Source organism: Hyla sarda, chromosome 5 (assembly GCF_029499605.1).
Source record: "Hyla sarda isolate aHylSar1 chromosome 5, aHylSar1.hap1, whole genome shotgun sequence".
NCBI classification, from domain to species: Eukaryota; Metazoa; Chordata; class Amphibia; order Anura; family Hylidae; genus Hyla; species Hyla sarda.
The window spans coordinates 254436321-254450891 of NC_079193.1; the positions used below are offsets into that span (position 1 = coordinate 254436321).

A 14571-nucleotide genomic window follows, 5' to 3' on the forward strand; every position below is an offset into this window, starting at 1 on the left:
ACTCTTCCTGTACACAGGTTTTGATAAATCTCCCCAAATATTCTGATCAACAGCTTCAACACATCATTTATTCTGGGTACAATATAAGAAAAGAAGCTTGCACTCACCGCTCCTGTAGACTTTTTCATACGGTCAGTCCGTCCCGGCAAGGAGACTTCATTGATGCGGGGTGCTCCTTGGAAAAAGTCTACAGGAGCGGTGAGTGCAAGCTTCTTTTCTTATATTGTACCTTGCATGGTGCTTTAGCTCTTTTAGCTTAGCACCCCGCAGTAGCACTCTTTTTCATTATACCGGCTGCTCTCCTGTTTGTCGGGATTAGCGTTTTTCCCTGGCTGTATGCATGGAGCAGTCTGATTGTGCCCTCTGATTCAGTCTCTGTTGTTGGTTTCACGTCATTTACCGTATTTTTCGCCATATAGGACGCACCCAATTTTAAAGGAGGAAAATCTATAATACAATGTAAAGTATAGGACAGTGATCTTCAACCAGCGGACCTCCAGATGTTGCAAAAGTACAACTCCCAGCATGCCCGGACAGCCGTTGGCTGTCCGGGCATGCCAGGAATTGTAGTTTTGCAACATCTGGAGGTCCGCAGGTTGAAGACCACTGGTATAGGAGGTAATACTCACGTGTCCCCACCGCTCCGGACCTGTCACCGCTCATCACCGCTGCCCTGGATGTCGCCCTCCATCGCTGTTGTCGCGTCCCCGGGGTGTCCCCGTCGCTCCGGAACGTCTCTGCTGCCCAGTATCCTCGCTCTCCATCACGTCGCTATGCATGTCGCTCCTATTGGATGACGGGACGGCGTGCGACGGAGAGCGCCGGCCATGCAGGGGATCCCAGCACAGAGCAGACACCGAGGAGGCAGGTAAGGTCCCTCCCGGTGCAGCCGGGTTAGTGTAACTTTCGCTTCAGATGCGGCAGTCAGCATTGATCGCCACGTCTGAAGGGTTAATACAGGGCATCACCGCGATCAGTGATGTCCTGTATTAGCCACGGGTCCCGTCCGTTGATGGCCGCAGGGATTGCCGCGATAGGACAGGATTTTAATGTGCATTCGCCGTATAAGACGCACCAACTCCCAGGGGAAGAAAAAATGCGTGTTATACGGTGAAAAATACGGTATTCTGTATTTACATGCCAGTCTGCAGAGAAATAACTATATCATATTAAATACATTTTATTTTGTCAATCCTATCTGCAAGAGCGAATTATAGGCAAGAAAAAAAAACTAAACACAAAAAGCAGAAATAGACTTTAAAAAAAAAAGGAAATGGGTGGGTTACGTTCATCAGCATTTTGAAAAATAAAGTCCACGTCTGTCTGAGGCAGAGACATCTGGTTAAAGTACTGACTTCCTTTCCCAGCCTTGTCTATTTTAAACCTCAGTTCAGGAAACTTGGCAGTGAAATGTTTCCGAATGTTACCCCTGCCACTTCCACATGCTCAGACTACTGCTAAGAGCACAAGCACAATCAGCTTTGTCAAATGCAGTTTGCTTCTAGGCACTTAAGCAGAAAACATACAGAACAGGTTTTAAAAGCTGCTTCTGTTAAAGAGAACCTAATATTTTAGGAAATGACACGCCTCTGCAAATCTACGTGCGGTCTCCTTACTGGACGCAGAGCTACTGACCACATTTATTGAAGTGAACTTCTGCAGCATTCTGCAAGTCTTACACATGAATGACCATCCTGAAATTTTTTATTTATAATTTCCATAAAAGTAATTAGTTACAATAATAAACTCGTAGTTTTAAATTGAGTGTATGAAAAAAAAAATTTAAGATGAAAAAGCCAACAGGTCTAAAATTAACCACATCCTAATGAATAGAAATACATACTTAAACCACTTGGGAATCAGCCCATTTTTACCTTAAAGGAAAACTGTCAGCTTGCTCCCCCCGCACTAACCAACGGTACTGGCTGATAGTGTGGGGGGCGGTGATGAGTTTGATGCTTACTGTACCTGGATCCGCCCAGCCGTTCGGACAATATTTTCGTTTGTCCCTATATGCTAATTAAGTAGTAACTGGCACAGGAGGGGTAACTGGCACTCTGACGTCACTGCCGCCGGCTGCAGTGCCGCCCAGCTCATCAATATTCCTCCACTCCCTGTTCATTACATAGCGTGGAGAAGAGGGAGAGGCGGAGGGAAGGGAGGAATATTGATGAGCTGGGCAGCACTGATGTCAGAGTGCCAGTTAATGCCGCTTTTGCCAGTTATCACTTAATTAGCGTATAGTGAAAAACTAAGATATGGATATGGCTGGGTGGATCCGGGCACGGTAAGCATCAAACTGATCAGCATCCCCCACACTATCAGCCAGTACCGCTGGTTAGTGCGGGGGGAGCAAGCTGACAGTTTCCTTTAACCCCTTAAGGACCGGGGTTTTTTCCGTTTTTGCATTTTCGTTTTTTGCTCCTTGCCTTTAAAAAATCATAACTCTTTCAATTTTGCACCTAAAAATCCATATGATGGCTTATTTTTTGCGCCACCAATTCTAATTTGTAATGACGTCAGTCATTTTGCCCAAAAATCTACGGTGAAACGGAAAAAAAAATCATTGTGCGACAAAATTGAAAAAAAAACGCAGTTTTGTAACTTTTGGGGGCTTCCGTTTCTACGTAGTACATTTTTCGGTAAAAATGACACCTTATCTTTATTCTGTAGGTCCATACGATTAAAATGATACCCTACTTATATAGATTTGATTTTTTAAGACTTCTGGAAAAAATCATAACTACATGCAGGAAAATTAATACGTTTAAAATTGTCATCTTCTGACCCCTATAACTTTTTTATTTTTCCATGTATGGGGCGGTATGAGGGCTCATTTTTTGCGCCGTGATCTGAAGTTTTTAACGGTACAATTTTTGCATTGATAGGACTTATTGATCGCTTTTTATTCATTTTTAAATGATATAAAAAGTGACCAAAAAAGCACTATTTTGGACTTTGGAATTTTTTTGCGCGCACGCCATTGACCAAGCGGTTTAATTAATGATATATTTTTATAATTCGGACATTTCCGCACGCGGTGATACCATATATGTTCATTTTTCTTTTTATTTACACTGTGTTTTTTTTTTTATTGGAAAAGGGGGGTGATTCAAACTTTTAATAGGGGAGGAGTTAAATGATATTTATTCACTTTTTTTTTTCACTTTTTTTTTGCAGTGTTATAGGTCCCATAGGGACCTATAACGCTGCACACACTGATCTTCTATGCTGATCACTGGTTTCTCATAAGAAACCAGTGATCAACGATTCTGCCGCATGACTGCTCATGCCTGGATCTCAGGCACTGAGCAGTCATTCGGCGATCGGACAGCGAGGAGGCAGGTAGGGGCCCTCCCGCTGTCCTGTCAGCTGTTCGGGATGCCGCGATTAGCCGCGGCTATCCCGAACAGCCCGACTGAGCTAGCCGGCCACTTTCGGTTTCACTTTTAGCCGCGCGGCTCAGCTTTGAGCGCGCGGCTAAAGGGTTAATAGCGCGCGGTGCCGCGATCGGCACTGCGCGCTATTAGAGGCGGGTCCCGGCTTCACTATGACGCCGGGCCCGCCGCGATATGACGCGGGGTTACTGTGTAACCCCGCGTTATATCAGGAGAGCAGGACCAAGGGCGTACCTGTACGCCCTTGGTCCTTAAGGGGTTAAAGGGGTATTCCAGGCAAAAACTTTTTTTTTATCTATCAACTGGCTCCGGAAAGTTAAACAGATTTGTAAATTACTTCTATTAAAAATCTTAATCCTTTCAATAGTTATTAGCTTCTGAAGTTTTCTGTCTAACTGCTCATTGATGATGTCACGTCCCGGGAGCTGTGCATGATGGGAGAATATCCCCATAGGAGCTGGACAGATCCCGGGACGCGAGTCATCAGAAAGCAGACAGAAAACAGCAACTCAACTTCAGAAGCTAATAACTATTGGAAGGATTAAGATTTTTTAATAGAAGTAATTTACAAATCTGTTTAACTTTGCGGAGCCAGTTGATATATAAAAAAAAGTTTTGGCCTGGAATACCCCTTTAAGGACTCAGCTAATTTTAGTTTTTTCCTCCTTCCCTTCTAAAAATAATAACCCTTTAATTTAGCACCTACAGACCCATATAGGGGCTTGTTTTTAGCATCACCAACTGTACTTTGTAATGACATCAATTATTTTATAACAATCTGCGGCAGTCCCTCCCTCCCCCCCATGATTGTTTTGTTTGTGATTTGTCCTCCCAGTTTGTGCCACCCCAAGAGGTGACTTGATTACTTATATATACTTGAGGTACCCTCTTGTGCTTTCCTAATCGGATATGACCTACCTATGTTGATATGCTATTGCTTTCTTTCTGCGCCCAAAAATTTTTTGTGGGGTGAAATAAAAAAAAATGCCATTTTGTAACTTTTGGGGGCTCCCATTTCTACGCAGTACACTGTTCGGTAAAAAAGACACCTTATCTTTTTTCTGTAGGTCCATATGGTTACAAGGATACCCAATTTATGTAGGTTTTATTTTATTTTAATACTTAAAAAATTATAAACTTCAGTCACCAAAATTAGTATGTTTAAAATCTGACCCCTATAACTTTTTTCTTTTTCAGCATACGGGGCGGTATAAGGGCTCATTTTTAGTTTTTATCTGTACCATTTTTGTTTTGATGGGACTTTTTGATCGCAAAATTTTGGACTTTGGTATTTATTTTATTTTTTTTGTGTACGCAACCGATCGTGCGGTTTAGCTAACCTTATATTTTAATAGTGCGGACATTTACACACACAGTAATACCAGATATGATTATATTTATTCTTTATTACATTATTTTATTTAAAAAATTAGGAAAAGGGGGTGATTTAAACTTTTAATAGGGAAGGGGTTAATGAACTTTTATTAACCTTTATTTTTACACTTTTTATTATTTTTTTTATAGCCTCCATAGCGGGCTACAACATGCAATCTTCTGATTGCATACAGTGATCAATGCTATGCCATAGCATAGCATTGATCAGTGTTCTCGGTGCTCTGCTGCTCCTGCCTGCTGGGCAGGCATGGAGCAGTAGATCACCAATCGGACAACTGAGAGGCAGGTAAGTACCCTCCCGCCATCCAATAAGCTGATCGGGACATCGCGATTTTGTTGCGATAGTCCCAATTAGCTCTGCTGAGCTGCCATATATGTGGTGCCATATTTAGTGTTTTGCCATAGAATGTGTTACATGACTCAGCAGTTTCCAGTGCTGGACTAAGACAGCTCCATTGGCTTACACGCACACACCCGCTACCAGTGGGGGGGGGGGGCGTGTGGCACGTGACGGCTATCACAGCAGGAGACATCCACACTGAAGCGAACAGTGTTTGAGACAGCATATTTTTGGTCACCCGCGCTAAAAAGTGCTGAGTCATGTAACACACTCTATGGCAAAACACAAAATATGGCACTACACCGGGATTCTTTTACTTTAGCTTTAAACGCTGCGATCAACTTTGATCGCGGCATCTAAAGGGTTAATGCCGGGCATCGGCCTGATTGGCAGTGCCTGGCATTAGCCGTGGGTCCTGGCTGCCAGTAGCAAACGGGACCCACCGGGCTTCACCCGTTCTCCGCTGGTGAGTGGTTTAAACCCGGTAAATGGGACCAGGGCATACATGTACACCCTGCGTCCCCAAGAGGTTAAAACAAATAAATAAATCTACCTTCAAACCCTGTGTGAGCACATAGAGGTCTCATGTACATTACTATGGCCATAAATACTTTTATGAGTGCAATATTGTACCTCCTTATACAAAGCATGCTCTATAGATATTTAACCCTTAAACACTGTACATTAACATTACTGGCAGTACTAATGCACAGGACTTAAGGCCCAAATGGGCTTAGTCCTTAAGGGGTTAAGGACTTTTATTTTTACGTTTTCGTTTTTTCCTCCTCGCCTTTAAAAAATAACTATTTTATATTTTCATCCACAGACTAGTATGAGGGCTTGTTTTTTGCGCGACCAGTTGTCCATTGTAATGCCATCACTCACTTTACCATAAAAAGTATGGCGCGACCCAAAAAATACTATTTGTTTGGGGAAATTAAAAACAAAACCGCAATTTTGGAAGGTTTGGTTTTCAAGCCGTACAATTTACGGTAAAAAGACATGTGTTCTTTATTCTTTGGGTCAATACGATTAAAATGATACCCATGATAACTAGGGATCGACCGATATCGATTTTTTAGGGCCGATACCGATAATATGTCACCTTTCAGGCCTATAGCCGATAACTTATACCGATATTCCGGTATAAGTTATTGGCTAGTTCAACTCATCCCCCCCACCCCCCCCGGCGGGGCAGAAGCCATTGCAGATCAATGATTTAAAGCGGGCGCTTTAAATCAATGAACTGCAGCGGCTTTTGTGGTGCCAGAGACTGCCGTCGCTGCCCCCTTCTCTCCCCCTGCTTGTCCTGAGTCTAACCACAACAGTAGCCCCATCGCCTCCCCCCCCCCCCATCCACTGCCCACATACCGCCGCCGCTGCCCCATTGTCTCCCCCCATCCTCTGGCCACATGCCGCTGCCCCATCGCCTCCTCCCATCCTCTGCCCACACACCGCCGCCGCCCCATTGCCTCCCCCCATCCTCTGGCCACATGCCGCTGCCCCATCGCCTCCCCCCATCCTCTGCCCACACACCGCCGTCGCCCCATCGCCTCCCCCATCCCCGGTGTTATAATTACCTGTTCTCAGGGGTCCGCAATCCTTCGGGCTACATCGGCGTCCTGCGCTGTCACTGTGCGCACTTACTGTGACGTCGCGTTGGGGACGTCACTAGTCATTACGCAGCGCAAAGCAATAGCGCAGGAGCCAGAAGGATCACGGACCCCCGGGAACAGGTAATTATAACACCGGGGATGGGGGGAGGCAATGGGGCGGCGGTATGTGGGCAGAGGATGGGGGGAGGCAATGTGGCAGCGGCGGCGATGGTAGTCTCTGGCCGGGGGGGCATTATCGGCATATCGGCAAGGTAATTGCCGATACCGATAATGTCCAAAATCGCGATTATCGACCGATAATATGGGCCAAACCGATAATCGTCGATCCCCAATGATAACATACTTTTCTATTACAGTTGCACTTAAAAAAAACAAGAAAAACTTTTTCACCTAATTGGTACATTTAAAATTCCCCTATTTTGAAGACCTATAACTTTTTCATTTTTCTGTATAAGCGGCGGTATGAGGGCTCAATTTTTGCGCCGTGATCTTTTAATACAATTTTTTAAATCAATTTTTTGGGAATAAAATGTTGTAAAAAAGCAGCAATTTTTTACTTTTTTTTAACGTTAACGCCGTTCACCATACGGTATCATTAACATTATATTTTAATAGTTCAGATATTTACGCAGACGGCAATACCAAATATGTATATAAATTAATTTTTTTTACACTTTTTGGGGGTGAAATAGGGAAAATGGGACAATTTACGTATTTATTAGGGGACGGGTTTTTCACTATTTTTTTCTTTCATTTTTACACTTTAATAGTTCCCATAGGGGACTATTTATAGCAATCATTTGATTGCTAATACTGTTCAGTGCTATGCATAGGACATAGCACTAATCAGTGTTATCGGTCATCTTCTGCTCTGGTCTGCTCGATCTCAGACCAGAGCAGAAGGCTCGGGGAAGGCAACGGAGGCAGGTGAGGGGACCTCCGTTTGCCGTTCTGGATGATTGGATTGCCGCAGCAGCACTGCAGGCGATTCGATCATCCATTTTAGTGACCGCAAAGCTGCAGATGCTGTGATCTGTATTGATCATGGCATCCGAGGGGTTAATGGTGGACATCCGCGCAACCGCGGATGTCGGCCATTACCGGCGGGTCCATGGCTGCTATCAGCAGCCGGGACGTGCCGCGCATGACCCGAGCATCGCTCCGATACTCGCAGTTATGTATGGGACGTAAATGTACGTCCTGGTGCGTACAATTATGCTAGTTTTACATTTACTTTCTATACCGCTCTGCCATGGATCATCTTCTTTTTCTTTATTATGTGGTCCCCCCATGTCTAGCGTTTCCTTTCAGGTCCTGATGACTCTCAATCCTTTGCTCACATTTGTGGTCCATCTTTTCGTCCTGACTTGCCAGCATTACCTGCGCAGACTGCCAAGTTCATGGGATGCTGGCACGTCAAGAGGACGTACAGATAAATACTGGTGGACAATTTGTACTCATCATCCAGGAAGCTGGGCATGGGACATATTTGGACATTCCAACATGACAATAATCCAAAACACAAGGCCAAGTTGACCTGTCACTGGCTACAGCAAAAATAAAGTGAAGGTTCTGGAGTGCCCATCTCAATCTTCGGACCTCAATATCATTAAAGAGCACCTATCATCAACTACACTTTGTCTAATCCCCCTCCCCATCTGTAGTTGACTCTAACTATCTCTGACCTTTATTTTAATTCAATATCACCTATAAATACCTTTTTTATTCCATCTTCGGTAGCTTAGTATGGTGCTGTGTACGAGTGGAGGAAGTAGGCGAGGCATGGAAGGTGCAACGTCATCTGATGCCTGGCCGGGACTTGCTTCCACCCTTCTTCCTGTATGCGGCACTCTCTCTCGGGAGCGCACCTACAGGCTGGGTACAGGGGAGGGACGGCAACTTGTGTCTCCTCCTTTGTGTTTGGCTTTACACGTGCCATACAGAAAGGAGGCATGTCGGAAGACAGAGTTACCATGCCCTGCAGTGATACATGCACAGCGCTCGTTCCCGCCTGTCTGATTGACAGGTGGGGAGCTGCGCTGAGTCTGCGATTTCGGACTCAACGCCAGGCCGGCGTGATTCCGAAATCACTGAACCAGGGACTTCTAGGGAGATCCCTAATGGCGACAAAATCAAAATCGACATAGAAGGAATCATTTTTTTAAATAACATGCTATTACAAAATTGATCTATATAGAACAAGCTATAAAATATAAAATAATAATTTGATGATAGATACTCTTTAAGCCACTCTGGGGAGACCTCAAATGTGCAGTTAATGCAAGACAGCCCAAGAATTTAGGGGAACTGAAGGCTTTTTGCCAGGAAAAATGGGCAGCTTTACCATCTGAGAAGATAAAGAGCCTTATCCACAACTACCACAAAAGACTTCAAGTTGTCATTGATGTCAAAGGGGGCAATACATGGTATTGAGAACTGCGGTATGTAAACTTTTGATCAGGGTCATTTGGGTAGTTTGTCTTGTGATTATGATTTAAAAAGAGTAAACACAGTTGTTTGACAATAAATGGCTTCAGCCAACCACTAACCATGAGTGAAAGAAAAGTTTTTGTGTTATCATTCATATTCTCTGAACAATGGTTAAGAAATCATAAATTCTGCAAGGGTATGTAAACTTATGAGCACAACTGTACGTATTTGGCTTTTTGAAATTTTGGTAATCAGCTGGAGCAAATCCACAGGAGCAAATCCACATTATTTGGTGCAGATTTGTCTTGTACATTTCCCTGTGGACCTAAATATTAGTGGCCATAATAAAGGGCTTCAGAGACACAAACCTTATAGGAATAAAAGGATTACAAACAAATCTTTCAACCAAATCTCGCTTGGGTGCATACAATCTAAACTCATGAATAAAAAGAAAAATGACTGGATCAATAGTGACCGCTCCCAGAGAAAACTTACAACAAAACACGTTGGAAGGTGAGGATCATGCTGCTGTGGCAATCACATTATTTGACTTCCTGGGTTAGTTTACTTTCCAATACTTGGATGATGTGGTTTTGTTATATATATATATAGGCACAACTCCAACAGCAGGATACACTGTTAAAATTACCAGTAACTCTGTAGCCCACTGCTGAAGTGAGAAGTCTGTGGATTTGTCAAAAGTCTTATGCAAGTCTATAGCAATTCCAACTACAGCTTGCTTTAGCAGTGGACTATGGAGTTGTCGGGAGTCTTAAAAGTGCATCTTGCTGGTGTCACACCAATGTTGGAGTTGCATCTTAAGTGTGCTTTAAAAATCTAAAACAATCCATACTGCAGCAGTGACCTTACTCAACCAGTGATTGGCTAAGCTGACATTACCTGTTGGGTCAACAAGACAGAGAAAGCATTCAGCATCTGTGAGCAACATATACTGTGCACCTTCGGAACAACAGTAGTAGGAGGGCAAGTATGGCTTTTTTTTTTTTTTTTTTAATGACCCCCCAACACCTGGGGCTGTATATTTCTCTCTGTATACAAACATTGTTTACATCTTGATCTTGTACACCGCATCTTTCTATGTGTTGATTTTGTATAAGCAATATGGACACACACAGATGTTCCTTTTCTGGTTTATTTTTTATACTTATGCTATTTACTACTATTGTTCTTGGCATTAAACAATCTACTTTATTATGTTGTTTATTGTTGAATATTTTAATCTGGAATACCCCACTAACATAAAAGAGGAGAGTATACTCTTACAGTCATGGCCGTAAATGTTGGCACCCCTGACATTTTTCTAGAAAATGAAGTATTTCTCACAGAAAAGGATTGCAGTAACACATGTTTTGCTGTACACATTCCCTTTGTGTGTATTGGAACTAAACCAAAAAAGGGAAGAAAAAAGCAAATTGGACATAATGTCACAGCAAACTCCAAAAATGCTCTGGACAAAATTATTGGCACCCTTTCAAAATTGTGGAAAAATAACATTGTTTCAAGCATGTGATGCTCCTTTAAACTCACCTGGGGCAAGTAACAAGTGTGGTATATATAAAAATATAAAATAACACCTGAAAGCAGATAAAATGAAAAGAATTACACTTAGTCTTTGCATTGTGTGTCTGTGTGTGCCACACTAAGCATGGACAACAGAAAGAGGGGAAGAGATCTAGATTTGCCTTTGTCCACAGTGCGCAACATTATCAAGAAGTTTACAAACCATGGCACTGTTGCTAATCTCTCTGGGTGTGGACAGAAGAGAAAATTTTATGAAAGGTGTCAACGAAGGATAGTCCAGATGGTGGATAAGCAGCCCCAAACAAGTTCCAAAGATATTCAAGCTGTCCTGCAGGCTCAGGAGAGCATGAGTGTCAGCGCGAACTATCCATCGACATTTAAATGAAATGAAACGATATGGCAGGAGACCCAGGAGGACCCCACTGCTCACACAGAGACATAAAAAAGCAAGACTAAATTTTGCCAAAATGAACTTGAGTAAGCCAAAATCCTTCTGGGAAAATGTCTTGTGGACAGATGAGACCAAGATAGAGCTTTTTGGTAAAGCACACCATTCCACCTTTAACTGAAAACAGAATGAGGTCTACAAAGAAAAGAACACAGTACCTACAGTGAAATATGGGGGAGGTTCAATGATATTTTGGGGTTGTTTTGCTGCCTCTGGCACTGGGTGCCTTGAATGTGTACAAGGCATCATGAAATCTGAGGATTACCAACGGATTTTGGGTCGCACTGTACAGCCCAGTGTCAGAAACTGAGTTTGCGTCTGAGATCTTGGGTCTTCCAGCAGGACAATGACCCCAAACTTATGTCAAAAAGCACCCACAAATGGATGGCAACATAGCTCTGGAGAGTTCTGAAGTGGCCAGTAATGAGTCCAGAACTAAATTCCATTGAACACTTGTGGAGAGATCTTAAAATTGCTGTTGGGAAAAGGCGCCTTCCAATAAGAGAGACTTGGAGCAGTTTGCAAAAGAAGAGTGGTCCAACATTCCGGCTGAGAGGTGTAAGAAGCTTATTGATGGTTATAGGAAGCGACTGAGTTCAGTAATTTTTTCCAAAGGGTGTGCAACCAAATATTAAGTTAAAGGGAACCAATCATCAGATTTTACCCTATATAATGCTTGGCAAAGCGTTATATAGGGTAAAATCTTTATTTTCACCATTCCCGGGGGATGCTGCTGCCCCCAGGGATGGTGAAGATATGAAGTTATAAACTAGTCACCACCGCCGCAAGTAGTCACCTGGGCGGGGAGCTCATCTCACCTACTCCCGTTCTTCGGCCGGGAGCGACGCCCCTTCCGCTTGATTGATGGGCCGCATCATCGTTCCGCTCACTGAACAGACGGAGCAGAGTGATGACGCGGCCCGTCAATCAAGCGGAGGGGGCATCGCTGCCGGCTGAAGAACGAGAGTAGGTGAGAAGAGCTCCCGCCCAGGTGACTACTTACGGCGGCGGCGGCGGCTAGTTTATAACTTCATATCTTCACCATCCCTGGGGGCAGGAGCATCCCCCGGGAATGGTGAAAATAAAGAATTTACCCTATATAACGCTTTATCAAGCATTATTTAGGGTAAAATCCGATGATTGGTTCCATTTAAGGGTGCCAATAATTTTGTCCAGCCCATTTTTGGAGTTTGGTGTGACATTATGACCAATTTTCTTTTATTCCTCCCTTTTTTGGTTTAGTTCCAATACACACAAGGAATAAACATGTATATAGCAAAACATGTTACTGCAATCCTTTTGTGTGAGAAATAATTCATTTTCTAGAATAATTTAAGGGGGGCCAACATTGACAGCCATGACTGTAAATATAGATCTGATTTAGTTGGAGGCTTGGGCTGCAAAGTGGCATTTGAGGCTTATTGTTGTGCCATTGGACAAGGTAAATATGTGAAAAAATTACTTACTAAATGTGAAAACACTGGTTAAAACTGACATGGAAAAGGACTTTGGAATTTCAGTTAACAAAAAGTCAACTGAATGGACTGGATTATAATACAAAATAGTAAAATATGTTTTCTACTTCAACAGAGAAGAGAGTTCTTTACTGTAATATCAGTCAAACTATGGGATGTCTTTAACTGAAGAAGTCATGGTGAATTCATTAAAAAAAGAAGTTCATACAGGCTTGAATGTATTTTATGTGCAATTTTATAAATTTCTAGAAATGGGCTGTTGATCCTGGGATTTATTCTGATTTGGAGTAGGTAATTTTTTTCTCTAAGATGAAGATTTTTTTGTCTTCCTGTTAATAAACATAGTATTATATCAGACTAAACTAGATGGAAATATGTCTTTTTGTAAACCTAATATTCCATATTATTTCTAGATACTGTAGTACTATAAACACTACAGCAATATAGTATAGACCCATAGGGATGCTGAGTGGATGTGTACAGGCTTGGTGCAAAGTGCTTTACCTTATACAGTACATTAGGTATAATACTATAACCTCGGATGCCAAGGGCATAAGCTTTACAACAGGAAGGTAAAACAGACTAATTTGAATACATTTAGCAAAAATAGGATTTAGTGCAGAAAGTTTCCAGTTTATACAGATATCACAGGACTGCAGGTCTTGGCATCTGAGGTTATAGTATTAGACCTAATGTGCTGTACAAGGCAAAGCACCGTGCATTACTTTTGGACTACTGGACGGTACGCTTTTACTGATTGCACAGATGTAGCAAAATACCAGGTAGACTTGAACAATTCTTAGTTATCAATAAGCACAAAAGAAACAGCTAAAACATGCCTGAAAAAGTCATTGGGTCAAGTTTATGGATTTGTGATGTGTGAAGTAAAGAGCTGCACTAAAATGACATAGGGGCCATATTTCCATCTAAATGTGCGCTTAGTTTAAAGGATACCTGCCACTTTAAAAAAAAAAAAAAACAGAGACATGTCAAAGGTTATGATCAGTCTGGGTCTAAATGTTTATACTCTGACTAGAGATGAGCGAACTTACAGTAAATTCGATTTGTCACGAACTTCCCGTCTCGGCAGTTGATGACTTTTCCTGCATAAATTAGTTCAGCTTTCCGGTGCTCCCGTGGGCTGGAAAAGGTGGATACAGTCCTAGGAGACTCTTTCCTAGTACTGTATCAACCTTTTCCAGCCCACCGGAGCACCTGAAAGCTGAACTAATTTATGCAGGAAAAGTCATCAACTGCCGAGCCGAGAAGTTCGTGACGAATCGAATTTACTGTAAGTTCACTCATCTCTAACTCTGACCAATTGTAAAAAAGAGCGAGGAGAAAAGTGCAGCTAACTGAGACAATCTCATAGAGGGACATTTATTACTTTGTGTCTTTTGAAAATGTATTGTGAAGCTTTATTTTTATTTTTTTAATACTTTGGTTTTGCTTTCCTGGGACCTATTTATCATAGTGGCGCATGGAGGTAAAAATCCTATAATACTTTGTATGATTGCTCCTCTCCTCTCTGACTTTTCTGCAACTTTTATCCCATTGCGCAAATAGTGTGAGACTTTTAACCCACTGTGCATAAAAATGTGCAACTTTAAAAAAAAAAATTTTTTAAATGCTCTCCAAAGGAAGTATTGTAAGTTAGGTGAAAGTCACGTTTGATAAATTTGTTACCACTGCAAAGTGAAATTCCTAAATCACTTCACGTAGAGCATTTACACAAAATGACTTAACCTTTAGATCTCATGAATTGTAGAACAAATTTATGCTCAGGCGCACCTGCGACAATCAATGCGCCCACTCAAAGCAAAAAAAAAGCTCTACCTCCAATGATAAATGTCTCTCATAGACTTACAATGGTAATTTGTCTCACTTAACACAGTGGTCCCTCAACATATGATGGTAATCCGTTCCA

The 14571-nt window shown here is 42.4% G+C and overlaps 1 protein-coding gene across 5 annotated transcripts in view; it reads right to left on the reverse strand.

Moving 5' to 3' along the window:
- LDLRAD4 (low density lipoprotein receptor class A domain containing 4) overlaps positions 1–14571 on the reverse strand; it is a 257251-nt gene that overhangs the window by 92092 nt on the left and 150588 nt on the right. The window contains exon 1 of one of the 5 annotated variants that reach the window (XM_056521510.1): positions 1969–1989. The exons of the other annotated variants lie outside the window; for them this stretch is intronic. The gene's annotated coding sequence lies outside the window, so the exon portion shown is untranslated. Of the gene's footprint in view, positions 1–1968; positions 1990–14571 lie in introns of those variants that run through there. 5 annotated transcript variants of the gene reach the window in all.